This window comes from Suncus etruscus, chromosome 16 (assembly GCF_024139225.1).
Source record: "Suncus etruscus isolate mSunEtr1 chromosome 16, mSunEtr1.pri.cur, whole genome shotgun sequence".
Taxonomy (NCBI): Eukaryota; Metazoa; Chordata; class Mammalia; order Eulipotyphla; family Soricidae; genus Suncus; species Suncus etruscus.
Genome location: NC_064863.1, coordinates 61,124,905 through 61,145,481, shown reverse-complemented (window position 1 = coordinate 61,145,481; position 20,577 = coordinate 61,124,905). Strand labels below are relative to the sequence as shown.

The 20,577-nt window shown below is 35.6% G+C and overlaps 1 pseudogene; it reads left to right on the top strand.

The window, feature by feature from the left end:
- Positions 1-12,883: 12,883 nt before the first annotated feature.
- LOC126032173 (heterogeneous nuclear ribonucleoprotein A1-like) lies at positions 12,884-19,321 on the top strand (annotated as a pseudogene).
- Positions 19,322-20,577: the final 1,256 nt, after the last annotated feature.

The following is a 20,577-nucleotide window of genomic DNA, read 5'->3' as shown; positions in this document are numbered from 1 at the left end:
ATTCCAACACACTTAGCTACGATTCAATGAAAATTATACACTTACTTGCAGCACCAGGGATCACAAACAACAGTGTCTTGGGGATTGTATTCAGCAGACATATAATTCCTGTTTTCAGTTGAGGTGCTTTGCTTGAGCAATCCCCAAGGCCCACCAAATTCATGGTTTAATTCACTCCATTCTTATTGAATAGTACAGAAAGAAGTAAATTAGAATTCATGTCTGCAGTTATGCAGATAGAACCATAAAAAGAATTTGTGAGTATATTTATTTTTATTATTCATAATTCACTTTGCTTCAAAAAGAAAATTAAGTCCTGGGACATGTTAGACAACAGTATGCCTTTTCAAAATTCAAATGGAAGCACCTATATTTCTTTCTACAATGCCTAGAAGAAACAGCAGTATTTGAGTAGTATCTTCTTTGGACTCAAGCAGATACTGCCAAGCTCTGCACACCTCCTTTAAAAGATTCCTACTCTACATTTCCTCCATCCAGGACCGACCTCAGAAGTTCAAGTCAAGAGATTACAAGCACCCAAGAATCCATTTTCTCTTCTTTTAGTACTTAGGATGCAGAATTACACATAGAATCTGTGTACCTATGTAGGTCTCCTCTCCAGATATTTTCTGTCAGGAGGAAGTTGCTTATAAAGAAATGGACAGTTGTGTAGACAAACAATCTAAGGTTTGCCTATGTACATACATGAGATCACCACAAAGCTGCCAGGTGTTGAGCTTGGAAAGAAACTGGAACATGTCATGTTCTGAAAGCTACACTCTTCCTACATTCTACCAAGTTTTATAAAAGGGAACTTAAAGAAATCTAAAAGTTTCAACCTAACCTGGAATTTTCAGGTTAGTAAAAGTTATGCTATTTGAGTGAGAAAATAGTACATTTTGTCTAACAGTTTATTTTAAACATTCAAATATTTAGACATAAGCTAGGTGAGCCTCCATTGGTGTCTCATTCCTGAACCTGCATTTCCACTTTATGTCTGTATTTACATACCAAAATAAATTATTTTCTTTCTTTCCCTTTTCCATTCCCCACAAAAACAAGTCATCCAAACAAACTTACAAGTACAAATTGTATTCAGATTTACCAACGTGGTAACTAAAAACAAACTTCAGAGAACTGTACCAGCATAAGGTTTTTTTTTTGTTTGTTTGTTTCTTTTTTGCCTTGTACACAACCAGCTCATTTCAATTCCCAGCAAAGAGCCATTCTTTAACATTTGAAGTTCAAGGCATATCATCTTCATGATGATGGTCTTCATACCATCATATTACTTAAGGGCTGGGTAAAGCCTTAAATTTCATTATTTCCCCCAGGATCTCTTTTTCCATCTGCCTGCAACATTGTCTTCCTAGAGATTCCATGTGTTTAAAGTTTAAAGGGGTACATTAGCAATAGCAATAGTATAATAAGCTTTTGTTCCTTTCTTTTGTATTCTGTTGAATCTGCTGTAAAAAGACTTCATTAGTTTTTGTGTTGGCATTGCCTAGTATTTAAATTTTATTTTGAAAATGTCAATTGCTCACTGATCCACTAGGTGGTAGCAAATTCCTGATTACTGTATGATTGCTGGAAGTAACTTTCATAACATTCTGAATTGTAAGATCAACAAGTTAATGGAAAACTTTGCCTGGTTTTCAAAAGGCGAGTTTTGCTCTCTATCTGCTATTTACTAGGTGTCTAATCTTGGGCAAGAAGATATTTCAGGGTCTCTAATTACTTAGGATAGTACAGCGGGTAGGGCTCTTGCCTTGCATGCAGCCAACTCAGGTTTGATCCTAGTATCCTATGTGATCTCCGGAAACCACCTGAGGTTATTCATGAATGCAGAGTCAAAAATAACCCCTGTGTACAGCCAGGTTCTCCCCAATATCAAAGGACAAATTCCAGATCTAAAGTATTATTTAATAGCTACCATAGAAAGAGCCAGATATAGCTTAATAGTAAAAGATAGATACTTTTTTACCTTAGACATCTGAACAGTCTATATATATGGCACAGAGAACTTCCATTTGTCTGTTAAGCAATTGTTAACACTTTTCAGTCAGTGCCTATAAAAAAAGAAAATAATATTTCTAAGGGAAACTGTCACAATAAAAGATATATGATAATCAGTTAGTAGATGCTTTGGTTTTGTTGTTGCTGCTTGCTAAATAAAGTGGGGAGCAAGGGATATTGCCTCAAAAAAGTAGCACTTTAACCTCTTTCTACCCACCTCCACTAGCTGGGGAAATGTCTGGCCTGGGGTTAGAACTAGTAGACTTGGCTTTGAGCACCTGCGTGTTATAAATGCATAAGTGTCACACCAGCCTCACTGAGGCAAAAAAAGGCCACTGTACTTGAAGTTCAGGCTTGGGAGATGACTCCTGCCAATCCTTCAGGAATCTGTGGACTCAGGCTGGTGAGAGTAATTGCTCTTTGTAGAATAATAAAGTCCGATACTCACTTGGAATAGGCCTTCCTGTTCAGATCCTTCCTTGACAGAAAAAAAATTCAGAAGGATGAGAAATAGTGAAGTAAAATTGTCTTTTTTTAAAAGAAATGTAGAGAGGTATGAGGAAAGAGAATGAGGAAAATGTATATTGAAGAGAGAATATGTTTATGGATTGGGGAAAAAATTCTCAGAATGGCTTTTAGGAGAAGGTTAAACATAATTTTACCACTCTTGTCTTGGCTGGCAGTTCTCTGCAGACAAGGTTAATCTGGGTGTTGCCTTGGATTCTATGGTCCCTTCATGTTCTTATCATGATCTTTAAGGTCTCCTGTAGCTTTTTCTTTTTTGAGGAGGCTGCCCTTATAAATGACACTTCAGCTTCTCTATTTCCTAAAAGCTTGTGATTTACATCTCAATAAGATATGGTCTTCATGCTTTAGGGCTAGTTCAGGGCTGAGCAGTTTCATTTAAGTTTTATTCTTTCCCCTGAAACACTTTGACCAATCTTTTTTTAAATATCTTTATTTAAGCACCATGATTACAAACATGTTTTTGGTTGGGTTTAGTTATAAACAGTTCACCCCCCCTTCTGATTAAATTTTATTTCATGGCATTTGAATTTTATTCCACAGTATCTAAGCCAAGGATTTAAGCTGAATCTCACTTAAATGTTCAGACTATACACATTAAATTCCACAAGGATCCAAAAGTGCCTCATGGAATTCTCTCTAGTCTAACTTGCTACAGATAGCTCCAAGTCTTGGACTTCTAAGTCCAGAAGGATTTAGGTGCTCTGTCATTATCAATCATCATTAAAACTTAAAAGAATCTTGCAAGGCTGGAAAAATAATACAGTGAGCAGAGCATTTGTCTTGCATAATGGCCTACCAAGGTTCAATCCTCAGCTTCCTGTGTGGCTCCTGATCCCAGCCAGGAGTGATCCCTGACTACAGAGCCAGGAGTAAGTCCTGAGTGTTGCTAGTGTGGACCAAAAGAACAAAATACAAATAAATAAAAAAAGAATCCCCTAAGTGCAATGATCTGGAGCTGAAGACTGGTAACTCATTAAATTCTCCAGTCAGGAATGGGTAGTCAATCTAAATTCGTTCAAGTGAAAATGGAGGTTTTTCAATTTTAGCGAAAAATTACAAGACTAGTTAGTGACTGGAAGATGACCCCTACTGTAATACTATATATATATATATATATATAAAATTTCCTCTGATTATTTATTCTCATCACCAATTATATTACCCATTATATAAAAATTTTAAATATTTTGTTTTGTTACATATTTTATTTGTTTTTGCTTTTTGAGAGATAGAAAAGATATTTGGGGTAACAGCCAAAGGCTCTCAAGCACTATTCCTGTCTCTATGCTCAGGAATAATTAGAAAACCACACACACAGTTCCTGGGGCTGCACCAGGGCTGGCGTTATGCAAGAAAAGCTTCTTAATCCTATGTTATATGTCCAGTTCATTTATTGTATATTATCTGGCAGATTTTCCATGCTTTCTTAGATTTTGGTTTAAAGAGTAGGAGATAAAATTACTGAGAAAGGGTCAGAAAGATAGAATAAGGGTACATCTAATTCTGGTTTGATCTCCAGTTTCACATGATTCCCAGAGTATCTTACTCAGGGTATAGCCCTAGAGACAACAGGATACTTCCAGGAAGGCTCCATTAATCCCCATCACTTTATCCTAAATCTTTGTCATTGAAGCACCAATCTGATTGGCTGGCAATCTCTGGCCCACAGCCTTTACCCATAACTCCTCCTCCTCAGCATTGCTTGAAAAGTATACTCTTCAAGAATAAATGAGGTTTATAAAACAAATCAAATTCCTGAGAAAAATCTTAAAATTTAATCTCATTAGCTACCTTTACTTTGAAAATAAAATATAACTGTAATTATGTTAACAGAATAAAAGAGCAAAATATAAAAAAGATTTTTAGAGTGAATAGTAGGAATTATACTTGTATTCATTCTATCTCTTGCAGTGGAAACAATTTTCAAATATTGTACTGCAAGAGAATTTTTTTAATTTTTTGTATTTGGAATTCAGAGTTTAGTAAATGACTTATTTAACAATAATAAAAATGCGGGACCTGAGTGATAGCACAGCAGGAGGGCATTTGCCTCACACACAGCTGACCCAGGATGGACCTATGTTTGATCCCCAGCATTCCATATGGTGCCTCAAATCAGGAGATTTCTCAGCTCATAGCCAGGAATAATCCCTGAGCATTGCCAGGTGTGGTCCAAAAAAACAAAACAAAACAAAAAAAAATCTCACAATAATAAAAATGCATGCTAATTACTCAGTACATGTAATAGGTGAGTTTATCAGTGCTGCAAACAACGATAGCCTGACTAACCCAGGGCCAAAATGGTGAAGACTATCAGTGATGTTAGGTCAGAGAAAGTAGAATAAAGTGGTGCCAGGAATAAAGAGGGTCTAGAATACTAGTAATAATAATAATAATTAATAATAATAATAATGGCAGAATTCAAAGACAAGAATTCTCTAAGATCTAAAAGATTGCAAATAGTATTATTAAGAAAAATAAAAGGAAAAGGGTAAGTTTACCCCTTTCATGAAGCAGAATTAAGAATTTGCTGATGCTGGAGAGATAGCACAGAAAGAAAAAAAAAACAGAAAAGGGCCAGAGAGATATAATGGAGGTAGGGCATTTGCCTTGCATGCAGAAGGACGGTGGTTTGGATCCTGGCATACCATATGGTCCCCTGAGCCTGCCAGGAGCGATTTCTGGGCGTTGAGTCAGGAATAACCACTGAAAGCTGCTGAGTGTGACCCAAAAACAAACAAACAAAAAAAAACAAAAAACAAAACAAAACAAGAAAAACAGAAAAGAATCAAACCACCACAGTGAAGAAATAAAGTCAAGATCCAGCTTTTACAGGTATCTGGATCTCGGCAAGCCTATTACAATTGCTGGGCCTTACTCTCTGAATACCATTTCCTTTAAAGATGAAACTTTTAGCATTACTTCATAAATATAACACAATAGCTGAAAGTCAGACCTATAGCCTAGTCCTGGTCTTGGCTCTATGTGCTAGTTTTGTAACCTGGAGAAAATAATATAATTTTGTCTCCTAATTATTTAGACTAACAGTTTCCTTTTAACAGTAACAATGCATTTCAACAATACTATTTGATTTTAAGCTGATCATGAAAGAGAAAAATAATGAATTCAACAGGGTCAGCCAATTTTCCTGATTTTTTATAAATTCCCACACAGTCTTTTACTCTCCCTAATCCGCATACTTTTCAGTGTGTGAACAACTAAACTGCTTACAGAAGATTTACTGGTGATATAAACACAAGGAGGATTCCAGAAAATTACATCTAATCATCTTTTTGTGTGCTTTAGAGCAGTGCAAACTTTTACCATTACTGAAGTTGTGAAACCTCTCAATTGTTCAATTAAAGTCTAAATTTTAAAAAATGGTGGGTTGCATGATCAGGAGATAATATAACAGTTAAGGCACTTCTCTTACACTAGGACTATCCCAGTTCAAACTCCAGAATCACATCCAGCATCATATATGATCCCTCAGGAAGGAACTCAAGAACAGCTATGAGTAGCTCTGCTGGGTGTGGCCCAAACAGCTTTAAAAATGAAAACAAATGAAATTTAAATGTACAAAAATTAATAATTCTATTTCTATGAGATTTTACATCTTTATTTTCAAATTTGCTACAGATAGTATATGAAATGTTATGAAATTAGCAAATGTTGACAAATGAAGCCATCAAGAGACAATTGACTAGAAAAATAGTGTAAATGCATGGGGTGATTTTATGATGCACAGCTTACACTCCTGTGACACTGAAATTTATGGTAAATAGTGTTTCTGAGTTGACAAGGATACTAAACTTTTTAACAGAAGGCCTTCTAGCAGGCTATGAAGCGGCAGAGATGGAGAATAATGAGTTTGGAATCTGGGGAAATGCTAGATAAAGCTATAAAGAGGAATGAACTTAACTGACATTTTCATATAACCTCCTTATTCACCATTCCATCAGGGTCTTGGTATTCCCAATCACATTTGTAACACGGTGTATTACCTTACTTACTCTAGTAAAAAATGCCTTGAATGCAGCCAAGCATGGTTTAATTCCTGGTATCACATATAGTGAACTGAGCACAAAGCCAAAGTGATCCTTGAGCACAGAGAAGAGAAAGCCCTGAGCAAAGCAAAATATGGCCTCAAAATATAATTAAAGCAAAAAAAAAAGGGGGGGGGCGGAGAGATAGCATGGAGGGTAAGGAGTTTGCCTTTCATGCAGAAGGTCATCGGTTCGAATCCCGGCGTCCCATATGGTCCCACGAGCCTGCCAGGAGCGATTTCTGAGCGTAGAGCCAGGAGTAATCCCTGAGCGGTGCCGGGTGTGACCCAAAAACCAAAAAAAAAAAAAAAAAAAAAAAAAAAGTTAAATGCTTAAAACAATTATTCTATCTAATTCCTACATGGACATACAATTAAACCCATATGACCTTCATCTTCTGATGAATGGAATTAAAAACCTAGAAAGAACATGGAAGATTTAGAAAAGTAAACAGAAGCAACGTGTTAGTAAAGAGGCCAAGATTTGGAATTCTACAGAAAGAAAAGCTCAACTATTTAATTGTTTTTAACATTGGTATCCCAAAAATCATATTCTAAATTGATTAATATCAAGAATGTAAGTGATCTATAAAGCCAAAAATATTCCAAAAACCATTCTATTGAATACTGTTGAAGAATATTTCAAGGGTTCTTTGACAACAAAGTGCAGAAAGGAGTACATGTACTTAAAGATTTGAAGAAGAAACTGCCTCAATTGAAGGAGAAATGAACCTATGAGAGTAGAGTAAACCCTTTTTATTTCTTCCTTTATATCTTATTTTGGGGTGGGGGGGTGGCAAACCTGGTTGTCCTCATGGGCTACTCCAAATTCTGTGTTTGAGGTCACTCATGTGAGGCCAAAGGAAAATAAATACATGGTGTTAGTGACCAAACAGGGACCTGCTACATTAAATAAATAAATAAATAAATAAATAAATAAATAAATAAATAAATAAATAAAACTTAACCCCTATACTACTTCAATACCATTATAGGTATTGCTTTAAAACTATAGATTGCTTTAGTAAAAGTAACCATTTTAACCATTTTTATTTTCCCACCTATGAGTAAAGATATTTCCATTTCTGTGTGTCTTCTTTCAGTTCTTTTCATAATGTCACAGTTTTTGGGTTTTGGATCTTTCCTTTCCACTGTTAGGTTTATTTCCAGATGCTTTATCTTTTGTGATGCAATTGAAAATGGAATTGTTATTTTTCTTTGCTATAACTCCAGTTGCATACAAAAGTATGCCAGTTGTACAATTATTGGTTTTTATATCATTCCACTTTACTGAATACATTAGTATATCTACAGTGTACTAGTAATATTTTCTATATAATGTTTCTACTCTACAAATAGCAATAATTTTACTTATTTCCTGATTTGTATTTTTCTATATTTTTCTGGCCTAATTATTATATGCAAAACTTCAAAACTATGTTAAAAAGAAATGGTTGCAGTGGATACCCTGTTTACTTTAGATTTTATGAAAAAAACTCATTTTTTCATGATTAGTATGGTGTAAATTGTATGTTTGTCTCTCCTTAATTTCTTGTTGACTTTTATCATAAAATGTTGAGCATTAAATTTTCAGCATCTGATGTTATGATCACATAATTTTATAGTTTTTTTTCCATTTTTTGATAATAATATATGATGACTGTTATTTGCTGTTTTCCAGATAATTTGTCCTTTAATTTATTCAATGACTCAGGAATTATTCAAAACATATTCATTAGTTTCTACATATTTGGTTATTTTTCATGCTTTATTTATGTGTTTTATTTCTAGTATCATGTAACTGTAATCAGAATTGATATTTGGCATTTCAATCTTCATTTATTTATTAAGTCTTATTTTGTAGCCCAACATGTAATTTGGCCTAAGGACTTCTCTATGGATATTTGAAAATAATGAGAACTCATTTATTTTGAAATATCTATACCTACAGATAGATAAATGTCTCTCATTGATTACTCATTTCAACTTCATTTTTCTTAATGAGCTTTTGTATGGTGATGAGAAACATGCCATATAGAACTGAATCCAGGACTCTAGCATGCAAAGTAAGTGTTTTAGGTTTAGAGACCAATTTTCAGGCCCCCTGTTTCTTCATTTTTTTTAATTTGAAAGACTTCTTGTTTCTGGCTATTATTGGGATTAGATCATACTTTTTCATAAGCTTAACAATATTTTTGTGCAATATTATTGTCTGGTTGGTATTTGACTGCCAGTTCTGCCCTGTCTCTCACTTCCATTTAATTTTTTTAAGTTGAATCACATCACTGATATTTTTATTTGTTGTAGGTCACACCAAGAAGTGCTCAGAGACTCTGGACTCAGAAATCACTCTTGGCATTGCTTAGGTGAACATATGGAATGTGATAACCTGAACCCAGGTTATCAAAGTGCAAGGTAAGTTCCCTACCACTGTAGGGCTCTGACCCTTCACTGCTATTTTTCTTTCTTTTACTAGTATTTCTTCCCTTGCTCAGATTCTGTATTTTTTCCCCATGAAGAAGAGCTCATTCTTGTACAGTAGTTCATGTGGTAATGAACTCTATTAACTTTTAAAGATTATTTTCCATTAAAAATTAATGATAATTTTGAAAAGTAAAGTATTCTTGACTAGTATTTTTCATCTTTTAGTAGTGTAACTATGGCTTTTCACTCTCTACTAATCTAGGTTTCTGCTGAGAAGTCAAGTGAAATCCTGTTAGTGGTGCCTTTGTATATTACTTTTAATTTTCCCTAATCACGTTTGATATTTTTTATTTATCATAGGACTTTGATAGTTTACCAGTGATTTGTCTTGGTAAAAATTCATTTTGTATTTTAAAATATAGGTGTTCTTTCAGCATTTATACATCTGTGGCTAGTACTTTCCTTAGTTTAGAAAGAAAATTTTCTATTCTTTAAAGGTAGCTTGTGCTCCTTATGCTTCTTATTACCTTCTACAGTCTCATAACTCTGATATTACTTCTATGATATTTTCACATGCTTCCTTCATTTTGTTCTGTTTTGTTTCTCTTCCCTCCTGTATTTGAATCATTGCTGTGATTCTATAACCAATGTCTTAAGAATAGATCTAATTTGCTTGCTTTTATGTTAGATTAAATTTGATTCAATTTTATACACACACCTAGTATATCTTTTTAGAAACATTCATATCTCTCATGTCTTTGGTGAACTCCTTGTGATCAAATAGCTCTTTCTGATATCCTAGTATTGTTTCTCTTGTTTGATAAAAGTTATCTATATTAATTTCCTTGTAATAATTCTCCAATTTTTGTCTCCTTTGCCAATTTATATATGTGTGTATGTATATACACATATATATTTTATGTATACATATATATAACTGGCACACATATTTTTTGTGTATGAAGCTAGAAAGATTTTGGGGGGGGGAGGGTTTTCTTTTGGGGTCACACCCGGCAGCGCTCAGGGGCTACTCCTGGATCTAAGCTCAGAAATCGCTCCTGGCAGGCTCTGGGAACCATATGGGATGCTGGGATTCGAACCAATGCCCTTCTGTATGCAAGGCAAATGCCCTACCTCTATCTGTCCATTTCAAGCCAGAAAGTTTTTTATTGAAACTTGTTTAGAAAGATGTGAGGGGGGGCCGGCGAGGTGGCGCTGGAGGTGGGGTGTCTGCCTTGCAAGCGCTAGCCATGGAAAGATCGCGACCGCGGTTTGATCCCCCCCAGCGTCCCATATGGTCCCCCCGCCCAGCCAGGGGCAATTTCTGAGCGCTTAGCCATGAGTAACCCCTGAGCATCAAACGGGTGTGGCCCGAAAAACCAAAATATAAAATAAAATAAAATAAAAAATTAAAGATGTGAGGGGAGAAAAAAGAAGTACATGTTCAAGAGAAAATACAGGCTTCCCCAGAGTAGAAATAGTAAAGCAAAGAAACATTGAGACAAACAAGCAATATATGTGTTCAAGGGAAAATGGGGAATTGAAGAGCAGGTCTAGGTCTCTCCAGTTCTAGGTCTGAATTTATACTTTCAATATACTTGTCATTTGCAATGATTGCCTGCATTATTTTTCTGCTGATGCACTTGGTGTGGCTGTTTTTTATTTCCAGTAGATGGTGCTATGACTTTAGTATTGGAAACGTTTGTGTCTGCTTGGAAGTGGGAAGATGGTGGACTTGAGATGGAAAAACCTCAATAGATCAGTGTTTCCACAGGATGTGGAGATCCCAAAAGAGAGCTCTACACTGTCTTTTGGATTCTATTGCCATTTCCAATGCCTATTCCTGCCAACAGATCACTTCATTGTCTGCTCTTGGTGCTATAGCTTGATGCCTATGCTGCTAGGCTAGATGAATGGAATGGACTTATCTAGAATTTCTATCCTAGACCTTGATTTTTGCTGGTAGGCTTAGTCTTTCATTCCGTCTTCTTTTTTTAATTTTTATTGAGACAAATTTGAATTACAAGATTTTCACAATTATTTTTAAGGTACATAGTGACAGTGAATTAGGGCCATTCCACCACCAATGTTGACCTCCTTCCTAGCATGCATCCCATACTTCCATCCTTAGCCCTCTGGACTGCTAGTGTAACAGGTCCCTTTTGTGTATAGCTTGTTGTACTTTGGTCTCTTGATTCTATTGTCGTTGACTTTGGGTTGGGTATTTAGGTCTGATCATTTATTTCCACGCAGTGCTCATGAGACCACTTTACCCTGGTACCATCCACTTTTTTTCCCAATTTGTAGGGAGCCACAGAAATAGGAGGCAGAACAAGATGATTCATGTTCTATGGTCTGTTAAACAAAAATAGAGCCCTGTCTACAAGCTATAAATATAAATTTAAATAAGAAAATAGATAAAAAAGTAAAAGAGGGGACTGATGTGACAAGTTTGTGTTTGGGGTTTTTTGTATTTGTTTTTTGTTTGTTTGTTTGTTTGTTTTTGCATAGGCACAGTAAGTGTTGGAGAAATTAGTAAGGAAATTTTTTTGGCCTAAGAGATACAGAATGTCTCCACCCTTGAAGTATTCTGTCATGAGACCAACTACAGGCTCCAGACATGTTCATTGTCAACCCCAAGGTCTTTCTTTATGGTGCCAGGAAATGTTCTGCTTAGTCTTAGTTGTCAAAGTCAGTCCTTTGTAATTAGAGATCTTGGCTTTTTCACAGATCCTAGGACAAAGAGTAGGATAGAGTCTTTTGCTATGATCACAGGAAAAGTTCTGCTCAGTGGTGGTTGTTGTAGTCAGTCTTCTGTAATTAGTGACCTTGGTTTTTGCACAGATCCTAGAATGCAGTGTCTTCTGATTTCATTTCACCATTAGGTAATAGGGTAGGACAACCTGCCCTTGGATCAAATTGTAGTCAGTCTTCTGTAATTAGTGACCTTGGTTTTTGCACAGATCCTAGAATGCAGTGTCTTCTGATTTCATTTCACCATTAGGTGATGGGGTAGGACAACCTGCCCTTAGATCAAATTGTTGCTATTTCTTCATTGTCAGTGTGTCATATTAACCTACCCTGTTATAAGTTGGTGCTGGAGCAGTATTAGAGACTCCCCCTGGGGTCATTTGAATCCTGGAGCTGGTGCAGGTAACTGTGCCAGTTCTAAGGTTAGGATCTGGGGTTAGGGGTTGGATGTTCAATGTCTTATCATATGAGGTCTAATTATTCTTTCATTTTTGACTAAAGATCGGGCTACACTATTTGCCCTTTTTTCTTCCTAGTCAAATCTGCCTCAAGAAATAGCACTAATCCACTTTGGTCAAAATAAATATTAATAAAAAATTTAAAAACAAAACAATAAAAAGAAATAGCAGCAAGCTATCTACCATGCCTCTTATTGATTCTAATTAATTTCTCCAAATTTTGTTTCTTCCAAATTTGTTTTGTACTACAATCGCACACCTTTATATATGCAGATGCATTTGTCTACAGGTAAAGCAGGCTATGATTGGATAAAACTTTTCTGTATAATGTACTTAATTTCTGGTATTATAGTAGCAAATTTTGCTTTCCAAGATCAATTTGTCCACTTCACCAGAAGTACACTGAAAGTGGGCATCTTTAAGAAGCTATTACTGTGCTTAACAAAGCATATTAAATGATACCATGATGAACTTGATATAGAACTGAAAAAATATATAATGGTGTAAGTAAGGAATAAGATAAGGCTGAAAGTTTCAAAAAAGTTTCATAAATAGCTCTAAGAAAACATATGTGTGTGACTAAAGATTAAAATGCTTCTATTTTGACTTTTAAGTTCTGCATATTTAATTATACCCAAAAGGTCAATAACTTTTTAGGTCAATGACTCCTGTAAGTATGAGGTTGAATTAAAAGTCCATTTGATATTCTGTATAGTAAAGAAACCATCACATATGTTAATATATAAACCTAAACTGAATTTGAAGGTGCATCTTAACATGAAAATGTGCTCACAGAAAAAAATGCATTACCTATTGATAAAACTGAAATAAAATTAATATGATTTAACTAGTAAAGAAAATCTCTGGAAAAAATAAAATAATGGATAAATAACATAATAAACATAATTTTTACACAATTTGTGTTTTTAAGATCATTTGTTTAATAACATAACTATGATGCACATAGAATGGATTAAGAAATAGTTTCAAAGATTGACCTTAGTTGGAAAACATATAATGTATGACAGCAGCTTATGTAAAATGTAATCTATCTAAATTAAAAAAGTCAAACTATCACTATTTGCAGATGCCATGATGACATACATCGAAGACCCTAAAGTCCACACAAAAAGTTCATAGAAAACAATAAACCAATATAAAAAAGTGACCGGCTACACAAAAGACAGTTGCATTCCTTTATACAAATAACGACTTAGAGGAGAAAGAGCGCAGACTCTATCCCATTTAAAAGTGTCCAAAACTATCAAGTACCTAGGAATAAACCTAAAAAGAGGTAAGAGACCTATACCACAAAAACTTCAAAACACTTAAGAAAGGAATTGAAGAAGACCTGAGGAAATGGAAGAAAAATCCATTATCATGGTTGGAAGAATCAATATAATCAAAATTACCATCTTACCTAAACTTCTATATAGATTCAATGTAATCCCTATTCAAATTCAGACAACATTCTTCATGGACTTAGAACAATTAATTATAAAGTTCATATGGAACCATAAAAGATATAGCATAGTCAAAAAACCTAGTTTTTTTAGAAAACTAAGACCGGGAAACTTCTCATTACCTAATTTGACACTCTACTACAAAGTCATAGTGATCCAAAAACCATGGTATTGGAATAAAGACATACTTTCAAAACAAATGCGTCAGAATAAAATATCCAATGACAAACTCAAAGTATATGATCAATTCATCTTTGACAAAGTAGCCATGAGTTTGAAATGGAATAAAGAATCTCTTCAAAGAACAGTTTTGGAACAATTGGATAACCACATGTAAGAAATAAAATAAATTAAAGAGAGATCCATATCTCACATCTTACATAAAAGTCAATTAAAAGTGGATTAAAGATTGAGATTGGGGCCGGCGAGGTGGCGCTGGAGGTAAGGTGTCTGTTTTGCAAGCGCTAGCCAAGGAAGGACCGTGTTTCTATCCGCCGGCATCCCATATGATCCCCCCAAGCCAGGGGGAATTTCTGAGCACATAGCCAGGAATAGCCCCTGAGCATCAAACAGGTGTGACCGAAAAACCAAAAAAGATTGAGATTAGACCCAAATTCATAAAATTTATTTAGGAAAACATAGGCAGAACACTTCAAGACTTAGACCTCATAGAAGTCTTCTATGATAGGACGTCAAAAAAATTGTTAAAAATCAAGCCTGAATAAATGGGACTACATCAAACTAAAAAGTTTCTGTATGAAAAAAAAAAGAAAAAAAAAAGAAAAAAAATGGGCCAAAATTAGAAAACAGATAACTGAATGAAAGAAAAATTTTACATATAAGACATCGGATAAACCTTTGATATCTAGGATATAAAAAAATACTCACAAAGGTTAACTCCAGAATACCTAAATACTTCATCAAAAAATAGGGAGAAGAAATGAACAGACACTTTTCTGAGAAAGAACAACAGATAGCCAACAGACATAAAAAAAAATGCTCATCATAATTTATCAATAGGGAAATTAAAATTAAGACAATAAGATCTGATCTTATACCAGGGTAAATGACAAGTATCAAAAATAATGAGAACAATCTCTTTGGCTTGGATATGGGGAGAAACAAACTCTCATTCACTGTTGGTGGAAATGCTGTCTTGTTCAACCCCTGTGGAAAACAGTATGGAAGGTTCTCAGTAAACTCAAATTGAGCTGCCAGATGTCTCAGCAATCCCTCTTTTGGATATATCTCTAGGACAGAAACAAAATTCATTCAATATTCATTACAGCTAAAATCAGGAATCAACCTAGATGTCCAACAACCGATGAGTGAATCATAAAGATGTGGCACATATATACACAATGGAATACTACATAATTGTAAAGAATTATGCAATCATGCAATTTGTAGCAACAGGGGTGGAACTGGAATATATTATGTTAAATAAAGTAAGCCAGAAGAAGAAGGATAAATACAGAATGATATCATTTACATGTGATATTTAGAATAATTGCATGAGGGAACGCAACGTTCTAAATGGGAGTTGTCTCAAATACCCTTGGCCCCAGAATATTGAGAGAAGGAACAAAACTGAGTAGAAGAGGAGAAACACAAATATGAAAGGATAAGGGCCAGGGGCCTAGCTGTCTCAGGTGCATTGGTAGTGTAAAAAAAAAAAAAAAGGACAGAACTAAATATCCAAGCAAAAAGCAACAAAAATAAAATAAAGTGACCCAAACTTTAATGATCTAAAATTAAAACTGGCCTGTTATACTGGTAGGCTAGGGGGTAGGGGATAGGGGATAGAATGCACTCAGGGAATATTGGTGGAGGGAATACAGCACTGATGGTGGGATTGGCCATGATTCATTGTATGTCTGAATCCCAACTATGGCAGACTTCGTAAATCACAATGGTTTGAATAAAATAAAATTAAAAAAAAAGAAAAATATCATCTAGAATTCTATTCAAAAATATCTCTATTATTGATTAATAAAATGTCTGGTCACTTTCGTTCCATGTTATTATGAGTATTCCTGGTGAACAAATACAACAATGAATATTAGGGTATCTTTCTTAGTGAGAGAGATGCTGGCATTCCTGTAGGCAACAGACAAAATTAATCTGAATTTTTATTCCCAGAAAAATACATCTAATGGTACTATTTTCATTTCCATTCTAGTCAGTATAGTTTGCAGTTTTATATTACATTCATTCTAGTATAAGTATAACACAAGAGCCCACAAACATTTGTGAAACCCCTTTTGCATGCCCATATAATTACACTATAGAATTAATCCCTCGGGTTTCACCTTGAAACCTTGGTGAGTTGCAGGTCTTTAAACACCGTGATTAAAAAAATGATTATAGTTGAGTTTCAGTCATAAATAGAACACTCCTCTTCACCAGTGCAACGTTCCCATCACCAATGCTCCCCATCTCCCTCCTCCCATGATCCCACCTGTATTTACACAGGCTTTCTACTTCCTTTACTTATTGACATTTTATGATAGTGTGGTTATTTTTCTAACTGTACTCACCACTCTTTGTGGTGAGCTTCATATCATGAGCTGGTCCTTCTGGCCTTCATCTCTGGGAATTATTTCAATAATGTCTTTTATTGTCCTTAAAACTCATAGATGAGTGAAACTATTCTTTGCCTCTCTCTCCCTCTGACTTATTTCATCATAATAGATTCCATGTACATCCACGTATAGGAAAATTTCATGATTTTATCCCTCCTGACAATTGCATAATATTCCATTGTGTATATGGACCACAGTTTCTTTAGACACTCATCTGTTGAAGGGCATCTTGGTTGTGTCCAGAGTCTGGCTATTGTAAATAGCACGGCAATGAATATAGGTGTGAGGAAGGGATTTTTGAATTGCCTTTTTTGTCTTCCTAGGGTATATCCCAAGGATTGATATAGCTGGATCATATGGGAACTCAATTTCCAGTATTTTTGAGTAATCTCCATATTGTTTTCCATAAGTGCTGGACTAGACTACATTCCCACCAGCAATGAATGAGAGTTCCTTTCTTACCACATCCCTGCCAGCACTCCTTGTTCTCATTCTTTGTGATGTGTGCCAGTCTCTGTGGCATGAGATGGTATCTCATTATTGTTTTAATTTGCATCTCCTTTATGATTAGTGATGTTTATCATTTTATGTGCCTTTTGGCCATTTGTATTTTTTCTTTGAGAAATTCTCCCCATTTCTTCTCCCCATTTTTGATGGGGTTGGATTTTTTTCTTGTAAAGTTCTGTCAGTATCTTGTGTATCTTAGATAATAGCCCCTTATCTGATGGGTATTGGGTAAATAGTTTCTCCCATTCTGTGGGTGGCTTTTGTATCCTCATCATTTTTTCATTTGAGGTGCAGAAGCTTCTCAGTTTAATAGAGTCCCATCTGGGGCTGGAGAGATAAAATGGAGGTAGGGCATTTGCCTTGCATATAGAAGAATGGTGATTCAAATCCCAGCATCCCATATGGTCCTCCAAGCCTGCCAGGAGCAATATCTGAGGGTAGAGCCAGGAGTAACCCCTGAGTGCAGCTGGGTGTGGCCCCAAAATCAATAATCCCATCTGTTAATCTATGCTTTGGCATGTTTGGAGAGTGCTGTTTTCTCCTTAAAGATGCCTTTAGTCTCAATGTTTTGGAGTGTTTTAGCTATGTGTTGTTCTATATACTTTATGGTTTCTGGTATAATGTCAAGGTCTTTAATCTATTTGCATTAGATCTTAGTTCAGGGTGTTAGATGGAGATCTGAATTGGATTTTTTGCAAGTGGGTTGAACAGTTGTCCCAAACCACTTGTTGAAGATGCTTTCCTTGCTCCATTTTGAATTTAATGCCCCTTTATCAAAGATTAACTGACTATATGTCCGAGATACAGTCTATGAATACTCTAGTCTATCCACTGATTTGAGGGTCTGTCATTATTCCAATACCATACGGGAAACATCACTTTCCCCAACTTTAAATTGTATTACAAAGCTATAGACATTATGACAAACTTTTGAGTCTAAAGAAAGTTTGTCTTTCATTATCTACCATTCCCACCATAGCAAAACACTTCCTACAAAATGAATTGCTCTCTTCTCTGTCTCTCTTTAAAACTGAGTATCAGCTCCATTTTATAAAGCACCCATACCATAAATGCTTTCCCATAGATTTTTATAAAGGAATTCTGCCATAATTATAAAGAACTTCTCATCAGAGTTTTGTGCTTTGTCCCAGATGCATCTTAAACATCTAGAGTACTGTCTGGTGAATAGTAATATTTATAAAAGATTCATTTAATAAATGAGAAAGTTTGTGGGGGGGGGGAAACATGGAAAAAGCTATATAATTCTTTCAGAATCTAAATTCATTAAAGTTAAATTCATTCCTAAATTCATTATCTATCAATCAAATTCATACAATGCATTTATTTTTTCCATTAAAAAAATCCCATCTTTAATGTACCTTGGTTAGGTTACTCCTTTCTTCTCCCAGACACCACTGAGTAATCATCATTATTTTCTACAGCCATCATGGTTAAGTCAGAGTCATCCCTCAAAGATCCCAAACAGAGGGTTGGGATATGAAACTACTGATGAGAGTCTGAGAAGCCATTTTGAGCAATGGGGCACACTTATAGACTCTTTAGGAATGAGTTATCCCAACACCAAGTGATCCTGAGGTTTTGGGTTTGTCACATATGCCGCAGTGAAGGAAGTAGATGCAGCCATTAATGAAAGGCAGCACTATGGGAATGGAAGAGTGGTGGAACCAAAGAGGGCTGACTCAAGAAAGGATTTTGAAAGACTTGGTACCTTCTTAACTGTGAAAAATATTTTTGTTCATGGCATTAAGGAAGACATGTAAGAACATCACCTAAGATAGTATTTTGAACAATATCGGAAAATTGGGGTGATTGAATAATGACTCACCAGGTTAGTGGCAAGAAGAAAGGCTTTGCTTTTGTGACATTTGATGACCATGTTTCCATGGACAAGATTGTCATTCAGAAATACTATACTGTGAATGGCCACAACTGTGAAGTAAGAAAAGCCCTGTCCTAGTAAGAGATGGCTAGTACTTCATCCAGTCAACGAGGTTGAAATGGCTCTGGAAACTGTGGTGGTCGTAGAGGTAGTTTTTGTGGAAATGACAACTTTGGTCATGGAGGAAACTTCAGTGAGGGAGGTGGCTTTGGTGGCAGCCAAGGTTGTGGTGGACATGGTGGCAGTGGGGGTGGCTATAATATATTTTGCAATGATGATTATGGATGAGGCAGCCTGGTTATTCTGCAGGGAGCAGAAGCTTTGAAAGTGGTGGATAGGGTTATGGAAACCAGGGCAGTGGCTATGTTGGGAGTAGCAACTATGACAGCTATAACAACTGAGGAGGCAGAGGGAGCTTTGGCAGTGGTAGTAGAAGCAATTTTGGAGGTGGTAGAAGTAACAATGATTTTGGCAACTACAATAATCAGTCCTCAAATTTTGGCCCCATGAAGGGAGGAAACTTTGGAAGCTGAAACTTAGGCCTCTATGGTGATGGAAGCCAATATTTTGCCAAATAATGAAACCAAGGTAGCTACAGTGGTTCTAGCAGTAGCAATAGCTATAGGAGTGGCAAAGGATTTTAATTGTCAGGAAACAAAGCTTGGCAGGAAATGAAAGCCAGAGAAGTGATAAGGAAGGTACTGGTCGCAACAGATTTGTGAACTCAGCCTAGCTGCTACAAAGAAATCATGTTTTAAACAATATTCACATGTATGAACAAAAAAGACCTCTAGATTTGGATTTGAGATTAATTGTTTAATAGAATATTTTAGTTTATTTTATGTGGAAAGTTTAAAGCATTCCAACTCAGGGTTTTAATTTTTTTTGCATCCATGCTTTTGATTACTAAATATAATAGTTTAATTATGATGCTGAATAAATGTCCTTTTTAAAAAAATAAGAAAAAGTAAAATACTATCTTTAATTTTCTGTTAACCAGGAGAAAGTAGACAATTACATCTATAATCTTTCAGAAATGCTTGTGTTACCTTAGAAAAGTAGTAATTTCGGGCCGGAGATATAACATGAAGGTAAGAAGTTTGCCTTGCATGCAGAAAGTTGGTGGTTTGAATCCAGGCATCCCATGCGGTCCCCCGAGCCTGCCAGGAGTGATTTCTGAGCATAGAGCGAGGAATAACCCCTGAGCGCTGCCAGGTGTCACCCAAAAACCAAAACCAAAACCAAAAAATATATATATAATAAAAGTAGTAACTTGCATTATTTCACAGAACAATTAGACTTATTTTATTCCACATTCAGCATTTCAGAATAAGATTTTATTTATATTTACTTAATCAAAGGTTTTGGCAAATATTCCTTTCAAAAGTCAAAATTCCTCCTATCTCAAAGGTGATTGGAAATTCATCTTTAGTGGCACAAAGTGCCAATAAAAGCTTTGAAGTTCCAGAAATTTTTTTCATAAGCATTTAAGTCAGGGGTCTCAAACTCGTGGCCTGCGGGCCATTTGCGGCTCTCCATACAACATTTTGTGGCCCGCAGCTGGCCTTCAAATATCGCAGTATTCGTGATTATTCACTTACTGAATAATCACAAAAAAATCGCATTAATAAGAAAAAACTCGTATTAAACATTCACATACCTCGAGCAGTTTTGTTCAGGGTATGCAAATGTTTAATGCAATTTTATGCGATTTTTTATTGCTAATATTCGGTAAGCAAATAATCGCAAATACTTTGTGCTTAGTGCAGACGTCATTTCCGCTGCTCCTGCCCACTGTCCCTTGCATTATCAGAGGCTTAAGGGACAGAAGGGAGAGAAGTTTATTACAGAATTAGATTTTGTCATACCTTCATCATGACTTCATCAAAGCCTGCAGTGA